The sequence below is a fragment of the Ambystoma mexicanum genome, chromosome 12 (assembly GCF_040938575.1).
Source record: "Ambystoma mexicanum isolate Mex_15411 chromosome 12, UKY_AmexF1_1, whole genome shotgun sequence".
In the NCBI taxonomy this organism is placed as follows: Eukaryota; Metazoa; Chordata; class Amphibia; order Caudata; family Ambystomatidae; genus Ambystoma; species Ambystoma mexicanum.
In genome coordinates this window covers 44,851,454-44,866,482 of record NC_090936.1, presented here as the reverse complement: position 1 = coordinate 44,866,482, position 15,029 = coordinate 44,851,454, and the positions used below count along the sequence as shown (strand labels likewise).

Genomic DNA, 15,029 nt, shown 5'->3' with positions numbered 1-15,029 from the left:
TTTGGTCACCACACTGCGGGCACGCCTTACAGCAAACAGCTGGGCAATTCTGTTCACCAAATGGCAAGAGCAGCTGGATGGCAGGTTTGCAGCGGGAATACAGGTAGTGGGCAGCAAGCTGATCTGATTTCAGGATGCAAAAGGTACCACAGCTTTTCCCTTTTTTTAATGGGATGTTAGTGGTTTTTTTTCTGGGTCAATGGCCCTGCTGGGAGATGATCAACAATGCTGTGGCCTTGTAGTGAAATCTGGAATCAGCAAGATGAATGGAGCAGATCAGGAATGCAGCCGACGTAAATTAAGGAGAGTCTGTGTATAGAGTCCTGTCAGGGACTCTTATTTATAATGCATAGTGACATAGAAGTATATGGTAGGGCAGGCTTAGCTAAGCACGCCTTTAAACAATTAGATTGGCCATGGGTGATAGTCCCTGCCTCGCTCTCAGCTGTTTGGATTTCAAGGGCAGGATGTCAGATTTATGATTTTTACAATGTTCAAAACCTCCCACAGTTAATTTTGCCACAACCCAGTTTTGCCATAAATGGCACCTTTGTACAGTAGTAGCATATTAACAAATTACATGAGCAGATTACATATTTTGTGCAGCTCATTATAGTCCAACTCTACAGTTTGTGAGACTCTGTTTCGTCCATTTAAGTTTTTGTCGTTTTTAGTGAGAAATCTTCAGCCTAGAATTCCATAACTTTATACACGGGTGTGGATTATTTTTTTCACATCCTCGTGTCCCAAAATTTCTATTATAAAAGGCCCTTGGCCAGACCAAAGTCTGAGTATGTGAACTTTCTTTGTCTTGGTCAGTCAGTTTTCCAACCTAGTAATTATCAGGCTTGTGTCCTGGAAGTTTATGGTGGTTCCCTTTTGGGAGAAGCCTTAGCTCTGACCAACTGGAATAACCTGTTTTGGGAGCTTACTAAATACAGCCCATGCAGTTTAACAGTTTTCTTTTTCTTTTCCTTTGTCTTGAATCAACACGAACCTGTTGAATAAAACGGCCCATATGTTTCCCCACCAACAAACCCCTTCATATTGCTAGGCACGGACAAGCTTTAGTTCAACATTTTACTTTTTAAAACAGGCATTTTTTTTCTCTGCCCATTCTGCCACCTGTGGTGAAAGCTGACATATTCCTTTCAAATTCTGTTTTGCTCTTCCATCTGGATTCCCACATGGTTTTGTATCTGTAGTCTGCTTGTTTTACACAACCGTCTGTACAAGGCAAAAGTATTCATGAAATTGACATGTGCACAGAAAGCTATGCTTTTCTTTTCAAGCAGTGATTTTTTTTTTGGACATTTTGTAGCAAAATGTAAGCGTTTCCCGTGTAGCTAAAGGAAATCTTTGGCTGGCACAGCCTGTTATTCAGGAATAAGGCTCTTTTCTGATGGAGCACAATGCGAATATGGCTGGGCATGACGGGATCTTTTTGATAGCAGTTTGATGAGAACAGGGAAAAATAGCCTCAGAGCGGCATCCTTTTAAAGGTGAAATATTCCCTTTTTCAATGGGAATTTTGGGCTTGCAGCAAAACAGCACTGCTTTTCCCTCCATTTAAGACAAACGAGAACACTGTTGTGCCCCCGGTTCCTGTGTGGCGGCGACTGGGTATGCCTAAAATCACCTGGAGGGCTGCCCTGGCGTCTCTCAGCGCCACACGATCCGCGGTAGTAATCGGACCACAGTTCCCCCGTAATCCTCGCCTACAGCGATCACGTGACACACACGTAACGTGCTTTTCACGTCCTCACCCAGATTAACTATTTAATGCCTTTCAAGCCGCGGCCCGGGTGCTCCTTAGCTGAGTTGTTTGTCGCTTAGTTTAGAGTGCGCTTTATTCTACTTCCTTCGTGTATTTCTAGCTACCTGACCCTGCTTGCTCATACGGATTTTGCATTTTGGAATTGCCCTTTGTTCCTCCGATGCTTGACTCCCTTTGTTGCCTTCCCCCCTGGTTACCGGACAATTGGCTCTTGCATCTATGGTATTCTATTTGCTCTGCCTTTCTGCATTGACGTTACTTGGCTTCCTGGCTCCGTACCGCGTGTCAACGCTTATCCTTCAAGCGCTGGACACCAATCTGACAAGCATTTTCTTTCCTGTGCATTACCCCCTTTTGTCTCTTTTCCTGTTTCCCTTGTGCACAAACACTCCCTGCCACATTCTGTAAGGATTTTTTTGCACTCCTCAAGGATGCTCTTCTGATTCCTACAAGGAACTGTACCCTGGAAATGAGCTGAAAGTTCATCTCCGGCTCAGTACAACATGACTAAAACATTCTGGGGTATGCAAATTAACCCAAGCATTTATCTCCAGAGACACTAAAATCCTTTTCTAGAGCTAAAAGCTAGCATTTACCGGAGCCTGGCTAGCCCTGCTAAGCCTTATTTGGCCAAAAGCACACAGGCATTCTAATCCTACTCCATGACTTCCAACACTCTAGCTTCGGTCCACCAAGGCCGTTCCCACTACCAGTGCATTGAGACTATAATAATGGTAAAATGTGCTATGTAAATGACAAGTACAATACAATTCAGGCACGTTTGCATACCGGCATTGCTTTCCTCATTTGGCCCTGAACTGAAGGTGAACTTCTTGTGATGGCTACTGGGTGGCGCTGTGCCACATGTGACGTGGCTGAAATGGCTTCTACTAGTGCCAGAGATAAAAATGACTTAATCAAGCTTGAATTGAGTATAAAATAATTAAAACGCATGACCAGGTGCAAAAAAGCGACCATTTGGGGTCCGACCAGTACAAGGTGGGCAAGAGGAGACAATTTTGCTAGAAACGCCTGAATTCTGGGCTCATTGTAGGGGAGCTGTGTCATAGTGGCACTTCACCTGGGGCAAGATAAATGCCTATCAGTCCTGCGCACACGTGCAACAGAATTGTTTTTAGGCACTGGAAATAATTGATGGTTTTGCCTGCGCTACTTAATGTCACTCACTTTACCAACCACCAAAGGATGAAACGCTGGGTCAGGCCATTACATCTCACACCTACAGCTGTAAGTGGAGTAAGCTGCTTATGGGAGATGGTAAAAAGACACAATCAGGAAAATATTACCCCCTCCTCTGTCACAGTGGTCTTAAAACTTTTAGGCCTGGGTCCCACCCGAGCAAAATGTGGGCAGGCCCCCCCCCCCCCAAAATGCCAAATGAACAGTAAGTCCAAATGGCTAAGAACTATTGCGTGCCGTCACCGGACCCTACAGTCCCTGGGCGCCCCATCCGCTCTCACCACAGTCTCTAGGCTCCTTTATCCCACTCCTACCCAGTCCCTGGGCTCTGCCCACCCCACCACAGACCCTGGGCCCTCCCCACCCTGCTCCCACACTATCCCATGGCTCCTGCCCACCCTGCTCCAACCACAGTCCCTGGGCTCACTCCACCCTGCTCCCAGCACAGTCCCAGGGCCAGCGAGGGCTGGTGAATTCTTTAAGTGGAGGGGCATAAATATTTCTCCCAGATATGCCATAGCGACGGGCATAGCGAGGGAGCCCAAAACAATCAAGAGGGTTTCAGGGGGTTCCCCCCCAGGAATTATTTTAAAATAATGGGTTAAAATGTTGCATTTTAGAGCATACTTTAAAAAAATTGGGGAAAAAGCCAAACAGTTTGCCATTGGTGCTGGGGGGCCCAAGTGGCAGGCATGATATTTTTTACTGGCATCAATGATAGATGACCAGTAAAAAGATACCATCCATGTCCCCTGGGCCCCACACTGCCTCAGGAGAGCTTGTTTTGGCTGTTGGGTAGGGGGGTTGTGCAACAAAGGTATTTTTAACATGCCTTTGTTGTCCGCCCCTCCTCCCCCGTCCCCACTTGCCAAAAACAGCTCAACAGACCAAAACAAATACACACACATTCACACAGCAATCACTCTATCATTCACACAAGCACACATCACCATACACTCACTTGTAACACAAGCATCCATACACATTTAAATACAAAATAAATTAACATAAACTTACCTTCTGCCCCGGTCCTGAAGTTTCCTTCCAAGCGCTCCAGCTCCTGCATCAAATACAAGAATCAGGTAGCAAGAGCTTCCTGGTTCCTGCACATGCATGCAGGGGCCTGCGCATGGGTGCTGAAACACCCTGTTCGAGGTTGCTCTGTCTGTATGTGCGAGCAGCGGCAGGAGCTCCCCCTGGCACATACAGAAATGCAGTTCCCCAGCCAGCATTTCCAATGAGCTATGCAAGGCTGGCGAAGCAAAACGCCCCTATCCCTGCATGGCTCAGTGAGCATGTGCGGCTGGGGAACTTTACAGTCAAAGGGAAACACTGTATCCCTTTGACAGTTCAGCCAGTTTAGGAGCACTCCCTTAGCTGGAAAAAGCAGCTGAGGGAGGGCTCAATCTTTCACTGGACTGGCTCCTCCATGATGGGTGAGGAGGCCACTGGGTTGACGCCCCTTTGCCCATTATGGATGAGCAGCCAGGCTCGGACTGACCTATAGGGCAATGCCCAAACCAAAAATGCTAGCGTGGGACCGTTTTTTGGTAAAATGAGGCACTTTTCTGGCCAATGTGGGGTGGTTGAAGTTACTTCACTATGCAGCTAGTATTTTTGACCATTGTTGCTGAATAGACATTCTTTAAATATCACAATGTGCTTACATTTTAACAAAAAACACCCCCTTGGGTACTATTCAAACAGTCTGTCGCTAAAGGAATGTTTATTTTTTGCAACTGTAGGCCACTTTTTCAATGGTGCCCGAGACAGTTTTATGGTCGTATCCAACCCTGTGAGCCACCACACAGTTTGAAGACCTCTGCTCTATACAGTTGGGTTGAAGCCTTTCTCCTTGAAATCATCTGTCCCAATACTTTTCTCAAGGTTAGTTGAGGGAGCATGAGGGGCTGGGCAGAATCCTGAAATATATCTGTTCTCCCTTGAACGCCACCTTGAGAGGCCAGCTGTTAGTAAATCACAGGACTGAGGCTATTATAGCTGGGGATGGTGAGGTCAGCACAGTTTCAAAATATTATTCTATGCCAGCTGTAGGGCCATATGCAGCATTGAACGGAACAATGAGCCTCATTACGTGTTTGGTGATGACGTAAACAATATAGCGGTTATTCCGGTACTGCCATTTTGTTGTTGGTTAACGATGTACGGCCATGTTTACGGCACTGGCAAATTACCAGTTTGAGCCCATTGTGAAGCATTTGCCTCCAGCTAGGTGGTGGTGGTGGTTGGTTCTTCTTTTTGGAGTACAAAAGTGTTGGCTTTACCACAGCGTAAACCCGCCGAAACCTAAATAGTGTCATTGACTCCAAAAATTAGGATTCTATGTCGAGACCTAGAGGCAAAGGATTATGCTTTCTCTCTTCTTACTTTCTCGAGCAGCAACAATTTCCGCGATAATCAATATAACAGCAAAGCATTAAACTACAATCCCCAACATAGTTTGGGTAGTTTATATTATTATTCTTTTAAAAAACATGTGACTTTACTGGCCAATAATCCATAAACACTGTCCACCATCTTGACTCATCCTCTTTCTTTCCTGCTCCGGCAGCGAGTTAAGTATACCTCTTTATTCAGTACTAATATGTGGAAACGTTATTGTGTTTAATTGTGCTAGCGGTGACAACGCAAGCTTTGGGGGATAGGGAACAGCGCGAGTGCAGAGTTCACAAGCATTTGGCGGAGCAGATCCACAAATAGAATACTTGTGGGACGCAATGAGTGCTCCGAGGTCCACACTCTTTCAGGCCGACAAGCAGGGGGCATTACGGTCATGGCAGTACCGTATTAAGTTCCGGTGCTCCTCTGATGATCAGACGTCATGAGCGTTAGTCTTTGTGCACGTCGGAGTCGAGGAACCGGAGTTCCTTGAGTTTGAATACTGAAGATTGGCTCGTTGAACATGTCACGCGGAGCGTGTGATTAACGATTTACATGAAAATCTGCCAAAACGCTCAGAAGAGGGATACAGTTCCACCTGCTGGGCAGCAAGTGCTAAGATTAATTCTATTGCTTGCGGACTCAGTCCCTTGTAAAAACTGTGTGGCTGAACACTCGACATTAATTCGGACCCACTGCAACCTCTTCTCTTCAAATTTGACAATATATTGATGGGAACAGGCCCAAGAATCCTGTATATTTGAATATTGTGAGTACTCTGCCAATAATCACTGTAAAAGATGACCAACTCCAGTGAGGAAGGAAGGGCTCAGGTCAGCAAAAGAGTACAGCCCAGTATGGGGCATGTAATGCAAAAAACTCTGGGAGCCAGTTAGGGACATGGGTCCCATCAATAGTCTCTCATGGAGGACTGGTTAATAGTATCTCAGGGCATGGAACACCTCAGACGAGCGAGTGAGCAGGGGAGAGAGAAAGGGGGATGGACAAAAGCCTGTAAGGCATGAGAAGCCAACACCCCCCGCCCCCTTCCCCAGGCACGCCATAGAAGTCAAAAGGCAAGAGCAAGACAGTGAGGGCCAGAGTGAAGGCGAGCAGGTGGCACAATGCATCATCAGAGAGCTCAGATGAGTGTGAGGAGGAGGACTGGCAGAGTCCTTCCTCTGACTAGGAAGTGGAGGTCATATCCTCCAGTGATGAGGTGTGAAAAAAGTCTCCTAAAAAAAGGAAGGACGTAGAAGAGGAAGCTGGGGATCATTTTGACCCAGATGCCCTCGTACACCCACTCCACTGAGTGGGAACCGCTGACAAAAATAGTGGCATATTTGAAAAAGCTTCTCAGGACACCACCAGTGAAGTAACCTAGAAACAAGCTCAGGGCACAGTGCCCAAGACCTCATCTCCCAGAAGGGATTGCAGAACATTGGAAATTGATGACCGGATAGTAACGTTAATGGGTAAATATATAAAAGACACAAAGAAGGGTCTAGATGGGTCCTGGCAGTCCTGCCAGGAGAAAATGCTGCATGTGGTCGGACCACACAAAAATCTTACAAATAGCTGAGGAGGCTTGTGAAGATGTAAAGAAAAGGGGGGCAGGCAATGCAAGGGAAAAGGCAGCACAGTGCACCACGGCACCAAAAGGATGTACAGCTGGCTGAAGGAGGAGGAACAAAGGGAGTGATTGATGGACAGCAGAGAAGACAAGGGGCTAATTGTGTCCTTTTCTGTGTTTTCATTGACCAAAGACGCCAGAGGAGGTTGAGAGGTTTGAATGGGCATGTTGAGGGAAGGCAAGTTGCGGTGATGCCGTTAAAAAAGCTGGAGAAGGTCGGCCCACTTTGGGGTGAAATACCAGAGGATCTGGAAGAATTTCTTTTTGTTGAACCAGGAGAGTGCTCTTGAGGCAGTCCATGTTCAGGGCTAAGTGGCAGACTCCAGAGAGCCGGCTATCACGTCACTGTGTGACCGCTGACCGATGAGGCACCATTGATGAGTGAGGGACAACAGAAGGAAGCAGAGGAAAGGAGAACCCAGGCCCGCCCGTACACCTTTGCCCTCTCCTACTACAATGACACGAGGGACAAAAGGTCAGTGAAAAGAACCGCGATAGCCCTGCAAACATTGTAAGAACTGAGAGGAGGTAGAGGGGGCCAGCAGGAGCCAGTTCTATGGGAGTAAGACAGCAAGAATCCCGGGACATTTACAAGCTACCCAGTGTTCAGAATTTTTAAGTCTTTAAAGACTGACAGCAAATAAAATATTGAGTGTTAAATCAACCCTCTGAGAGTCCGTCCTTATTCCCATACCGCACTGTGAAGGTTCTAGATAGGTCCTGGCAGTCATACCAGGACAAAATACTGGATGTGGTCGGATCACTTACAAAAATCTTACAAATGGCTGAGGAGGTTAAAGAAAACGAGGCCATTGACCCCACAATCTTCACAGGGTGGGTCCAGAGAGCAATCTGCCTGCTGTTGGGTAACGCTAACAGTGCTTACTGCAGAGAGACGGAGATCAATCCTAGTAAAAATCGATCCAAAACTCACTGTGTTGGCCACGTCAGAGGCAGCAGCAGAGAAGGCGAAGTTATTTGGTGACTCATGAAGTAGTTAGTGAAGTTTGCCCACACCTACCCTGCCATAGATGAAACTCAAGCATCCCTGAAGAGGATGTTCAGCAAACACAATTTTGGGCGAGCTGGAAGAGGCAGGGTCCCTTGTGCCAGCAGCTATGCACAGAGCAGGTCCTTCAATGATAGGAATCAATGGAAACAAGGCAATCGGAAACCTAACCCGTTCTTCCCTTCGAGAGGAAGAGGGAGGGGCTGGAGACAGGCAGATCCTCAGCAACATCATCACTCGGCTGAGAGTAGAAGCTCATGCATGAATGTTGAGAGAAGAGATTCCCACTGTAGGCGGGAGATTAGCGTGATACGTAAAGAACTGGTATCTCATATCCTCAGATGCTTGGGTTATAGATACAGTCCAAGATTGTCACATAGACTTTCATACCCTTCCAGTGCAAGGGAAGTGGCCAAACGCGTTTGTGCAAAGTGCAGCAGACAAGTTACTACTAGACGCAGAAATAAGAGGTCGAGAACAGAAAGCAGCCTTTGTACAGGTGACCGATCCCTCTGGAAGTTTCATAAGCAATGTGTTTTTAGTAAAAGGGAAACACAAACTGAGGCCAGTTATAAATCTGAGGTAAATGAACAGCTTTGTTTACAGGCACTTCAAGATGGAGGGTATACACCTCCTAAGAGACATCTTACAATAAGGAGACTTGTTAGTCGGGATCGATCTCCGGGATGCCTACTTGACTGTGCCCATTACAGCCCCAGGGTGTTTCACAAAGCTGAAAAAACGGTGGTGTTGTATCTGAGAGATCGGGCAGTATGACTGATCATTTACCTAGACGACATATGCATAATATGACAGGACAAGGTTTTGATCAAGCAACAGGTGGACTCCACAATAGATCTGCTACTATGATTAGGGTTTTTGGTGAACTGGGAGAAATCTCTCCTGCAACCGGAGCAAACCATGGAATTTTTGGGTTTTGCAGTAAATATGTCTTGAGGGACGCTAAGTCTACATCTGAGCAAAGTGAACGGCATCAAAAAAGAAATGAGGAATCCTCTGTGATGTGTTTGAGAGATTGCCAGACTGGTAGGGCGGTTGGCGTCATCAATCCAGATGATTTTCCTATGACCACTCAACTACAGAGCCCTTCAGATTTTAAAAAGTCAACATCTCGGGAGGGGCGTATTTTACAAGCAAAGGGTGCCCCTATCACTGGAAGTGGGAGAGTAGCTGGAGTGGTGGCTACACCATATGGATGCCTGTAACGGGAGAGCAATATTTGGCTCCTCCCTGGAACTAATAGTCTGATGCTAGCAGATGGGGCTGGGGTGCCCGATGTGGAGTTCATTCGACAGGAGGCACGTGATCAAAGGAGGAGATAGACCTGCACATCAACTGCCTAGAGCTGCTTGCCGGCTCGTTCGCAGTGAGATGTTGGGCACAGGAAAGAGCACAATGTTGTGTACTTCTCAAGATGGACAACGTGTCCAGAGTCCGATATATAAACAGACTAGGCAGCACGAGATCCAGAATGTTGGCATAGCTGGCGAAGGAATTTGGGCACTTATGCGTACAGAGGAAAGTGTCAGTGACGCAGAATATGTACTTTGCCAAAAGAACGAGGTAGCTGACTGGAACTCCAGGTTCCTCAGAGATGCCAGTGATTGAAAGCTGGACAACAGATTATATTAGAGGATGATGGCCAGATGGGCTCAAGGTCCGACCGACCAGTTTGTAGCGAGGTTGAACAAACAGCTACCTCGTTTCTCCAGTTGGCAGCCAGACCCTGAGGCAGAGGCAAATGACTCATTTCTCCAGACCTGGGGCCCGAACAAGGAATATGCATTCCCACCATTTTCAATAATAGCGAGGATGCCGTCCCAAGTGAGGAGACAGCAGGTGTCGCTGATTCTGAGAACTCCGGATTGGAGGGGGGCCAAGTGTGGTTCCCAGGTCTTCTGGAAATGATGCACGACAATCCGATGGCTCTTCAAAATTACAAGCTGATGGTGCGGGACCCCTCAGGAGACAGCCACGCTCTAGTGAGTATGGGCAGCATCGGCCTCATTGCATGGGCAATTTCAGGGGATCCTGGGCTAGGCCAGGATTATCGGGTGAGGCGGGAACGTATCATCTAATAGTCCTGCGCACCAGGGACTAGGAAGGCATACTGGTCAGCATGGTCAAACTGGCATTGCTGGTGCATGGAGAGGAACGTACATCCCTCTGGAACAGAGGTGGTGCACGTAGCTAATTTCTTAGCACAGATGGTGGCATAAGGCAAGGCTTACAGGACCGTTAATGTGGCTCGCTCAACAATATGGGCAGGTCATCCCCATGAAAAGGTGTTGGCGGTCGGAGAACACCCTTTGATATGCAGATTGATCAGGAGTATTAGGTTGCTCAGACCTCCTAAGGAGAAGTATGCTCAGTTGTGGGACGTATACAGGGTTCTGAAACTGTTCACATCCTGGCCTGACAATCGTGTTCTATCCAGGAACGCATTGTCTGCCAAAGCGACAATGGTGTTATGCCTTTTATTATGCACGAGAGTTTCTGACATGAGAGCGTTGAAAGTTAACAGAAAATTTGAGCTTGAGGACAGTATCGTATGAATCTTTCCCTGATCATCCTAAATTATGCCCGGTGCAATGTTTATTGACATATGAAAACATGACAAAAGACCTGCGACCCGTGGAGGTGTCTCAGCTCCTCATTGCGATAAGGAGACCCTTTGGGGCAGTAACTCCGGCAACCCTGGTGAGATGGGTGGTGATCCAAGCAGTTGTTTATTATATAGAGTGCTATGGCACTGATTCAGTGAGAGGAGCAATGTCTTCTAAGGCTTATAGTGTAGGAGACCAATTGGAAGATATTATGAAGGCAGCGGAATGGTCTAATCGACATTCAGAACATTTTATTTCAAGCCGATTGAAAAGGTTGCAACGTTGGTGGTAGGGAGGCTTTGAACAATCATAATCCGAACCTCCAGGTCTTGACATATAATTCTGATTTTCAATCCTAATGTTGCACAAAGTCACAATTCTATTAAAGACACGGAAGCAAAGGATTATCATACCCTAACCATTGTGAATAATAATGCTCTGACGTACTGATGATGTTATGCTGTATTGTTATGCATATGTATCAAGATTACCCACCCAAATAGACCTGATTTCTGAGATATGACTTTATGTTGTAGATTCCAACACAGACCGCAAGCCGACGGGAACGTAAAAATCGACTTGGAGGTTAATTTTCGTTGGCCGTTACTGATTGGGATGCATAAAAGGTATTATGAAGAGCAACGAAAGAAAGGGGATGAATCAACATGGTGGACAGTGTTTATGGGACTGGTTATGGACCATTGATCAGAAAAGTCACGCATTTTTTAAAGGACCAATAATATAAACTTCTAAAGACTCAAACTATGTTATGGATTGTAGTTTAATGTTTGTTATATTAATTATTGTTGAAATGTTTTCTGCTGAAGACAGTAAAGAAGTGAGAAAGCATAATCCTTTGCCTCCGTGTCTTCAATAGAATTGTCTTTCTGTAACGTTAGTATTGAAAATCTGATTTAACACTGCTGTGCCACCACTCATAATATGGTAGTAATCCACCAAAGGTATTGTAATAACTGAGTTTGGTGGCATTTCTGCAAAGGTACCGCCAAATTCATGAGTGAGGCCCCATTTTATTTTATATGAATGAGGAATAACCTCGAACATCTTACACCTGAAAATGTTTGTTTCTTCTTTTAGGTCAGGAGTTCTAAGTACTAGGAGGTTTTGTAGTCCCAGCTAAACCCTGGTCAACTATGAAATGAAGCGCCCGCTTGTAAAGCATAAACTCCTGCATCACTTAATCTTCTTTCTTACAAGATTCTTTAAAAAAAATATATATGATAAAAAATACCTTTACAATATCTCTCAATTAAAAACATACACAAAAGAAAAAAAGTATAAGAATCTCATTTTGTACAGATAACCTTACAGAAAAACATCTCATTGTGATGTCATTATTTAGGATTTTCTTTGTATTTGCTTCCGGGGGCGTTTTTGTGAGAATCGGTATTTATCAGTGTTTTCCCGTTTGCTCCCTTAAAAATCACGGATAACTGTTTTTTTACAGTGTAAACACACACACATTCTTTTGTTTCATTGCATGCATAAGTAGGGTAATGTCTCTCCCAGCAAGATGTTATGGGCACTTTCTGGAGAATAGTGATGAATGTGTTAATCCAGTAATATCTTACATTTCTATAAGTCAAAATTATTCTAGTAGATCATGCAATACTTTTTCAGGGACTCTTTGCCCATGCTTGCCCTTTCTAGTCTTCCCATGAAGACTTTGATTTTTGAAAACGACCTTTCCACATAGTAGAGACTACTATTAGCAGATAAGACATAGCGTGATAAAAGGACTTGCAAGGACCCCTCACTTTGGTGGAGATGAGGATCATTTTGGGTGCTCCACATTGTCGCAGGAGGTTGGAGGTGACAGTGACACTGTGGTCTTGTGCATGTAAAACTCGCACAGATTTTCTTTTAAAGCTGACACTTTGCAGCTCTCCTCCAAACAGATAAACATACACAGAGGGTCCGTGGCCACAAACGGAGACGCTGAAAAATCCATGTTAAACCATTTTTTGTAAAAACAAATATTTGTCGGTGAGTAATTTTAGGCAATTTTAAGACGTGAATTGGCAACCACAAAAATTTCTAATTTCCAAATCGCAAAAATTTCTAAATGTCTCAATTCAAACATTTCTCAATCACAATGCCTCAAAGTAGCTCTGACCACATACAACTACAAATATTTATTTTCAGAAAGGGCCTCATCACTAGTTAGGCGGTAGCCTCTAAATGCGGTGGTAACAGTATTACTGTTGCATTTAAGGACTCGTCCTATCACGAGTTGTCCACTAAATGGGCTGTTTTACCTCCAACTTTTTTCTGGAGGTGAAAATCCCATTTAGCGTCCTGTTTTCTGCGTAATTACCGCTGGCTGTATTAGCCCGCGGTATTTGCACTGAAAATTCCCCATTGGGTCCAATGGACCCAATGGGGAATGGAGATTTACCGTTAACGCCCAACCTGTGATCAGACTAATACCGCTGGACCGCTTGGCCCAAATGCTATTACAGTTGGGCGGTATTGCAGATGGGATGTCGCCCAACTCGTGATGAGCCCCAAAGAAACCAAGGTAACATTGAATGTGCAGTGTTTTTGAAAACGTTCAAGGGACAGGAGGGGGAGGCAATAGTAGAAGAAAACAAGCATAGATGGGGTGGAGTAGGGCCCTTTTCCTATTGTCTATCAAGCCCCCTCTCCAGCCACCCCTTCACCCCCAAACTTCCTCCCATCCATGGTCACATTAAAGCACCACTGGGATAGGGGAAACAGTGTTTTTCAGTTTAAACCTAGGAGTCACTTTTTTCTTCTGGTGGTGTTTAACCAGTGTTTATCGGATTTCACTAAAAAAAGGAAAGCCTCCTTATGTCACAAGATTCTTCAGAAACACCATAGGTTTCGGTCATTTAAAAGAAAAACAGACTGCTAATTTAGCGGGTTTGTTTTTTCTGCCTACGGCATTCTTTATTACTGTTGCTTTTTTATAGAGTGCAACATTCGTCCAATTCAGGCAGCTTGGTGCTAGGATTGAAGGCAAAGATGTGCTACTGTAATACTGTGTGGTCTGTGAGTCTTAATAATTTTCCTAAAACAGTTAAAATATTGCTAATGGTCTGATCATTGAATTTTCCGATAACATCTGGACACTGCGCCCAAGCTCCATTTCAATGAGCATGAAACGGTCATTGGTTACAGTTACCTTTTAAAAGCTACAAACCTAAATCTCCTTTATAGAACACACTGGGGTTTATCAGGAGTTGGCCGGTATGCCAGCGCCAATTACGGCGGGATGCCACCCCATGCAATTTGCGTTACCCCTACTCGGTTTGCCGCAATTTGCGCCATATCAGGAGTAGTGGGAAGCTTCATCCCAATGGGGATGAGTGTCACTATTGCCACCGGTGCAAATACTGCTGGCGTTTAATAGCACTGAAAAAGCCCATATCTCTGGCACATATGCCTCCAGCTCAGAGCTGGAGGTGAACGCGGGTCATACTCATGATTGGGTGGAGTGGAAAATGCAGCGGTAATAGCATTACCGCTCTGCCCAACTCATGCCTACTGTCCCTACCGGGATCCTCGGGTGCAGCATCCAGTTCCTGTTTTTCCACCTCCATAATTGCCAAAGACTCTGACTCAGATTTGGATGACGACACCACTCAGTCACCAGCTAACATTTTTCATGACATTGTGACCAAAGCCATGCAGGCACTAGAGGTCCTCCCTAAGAATAAGCCTGAAACGGCAGGGTTTTTGTGGGAAACTGCATCTCAGCAGTCAAAAGTGCCCCTTCCCATGGACATTTCTGTTCTAGGGCAAGCGCTAGCTCGTTGGGGTAAACCTCATTCTGATCCACATATCTGCATAGCCCTAGATAACAAATACAAGGTGCCTAAAGAGGAACCCTTCATACTCCTGGACAATCTTCCTGCACAATCGGCAGTAGTTTCTGCTTCTCTAGGCACAAAGGGTAAAGGCCCTGCTCCATCTCCAACTTCGGTTCTGGACAAAAATGCCAAAGCATAGTAAACTCAAGGTAAAATATCTTACACCAACTCTACCTTACAACTCAGACAGGTTAACACTGCTACAGTTGTGGTAGGATTTAATATCCTTGATTGGGAGAAACCTGAACGCTTTGCCGACATGCTCCGTCAGGAGGCCGCAGGCGGGTTTTCCTTCTGGATTTCAGAGGGTAGAGAAGTGGCTATACACCAGCTAGAAGTGGTTAAAGACCTCGATGACACAACTGCAAGGGCAGTCACTAGAGCAGTCTGCATGCATAGACACGCATATTTTTCAGCGTCTTCCCTTCACCAAGATATCGAGAAGAAGGTGCTAGATCTTCCATTTGACGGCAAGACTCTGTTCGATCCATCCACGGATGAGGTCCTCCAAAAATGTAAGTCCAGT

The 15,029-nt window shown here is 45.5% G+C and overlaps 1 long non-coding RNA gene across 1 annotated transcript in view; it reads left to right on the top strand.

Annotated features, from left to right (window-relative positions):
- Positions 1-11,496, top strand: part of LOC138512921 (uncharacterized) — a 72,486-nt gene extending 60,990 nt beyond the window's left edge. Inside the window, exon 6 of the long non-coding RNA XR_011281615.1 lies at positions 11,183-11,496. This is a non-coding gene — a long non-coding RNA (uncharacterized lncRNA). The remainder of the gene's footprint in view (positions 1-11,182) is intronic.
- The last annotated feature ends 3,533 nt before the right edge of the window (positions 11,497-15,029 follow it).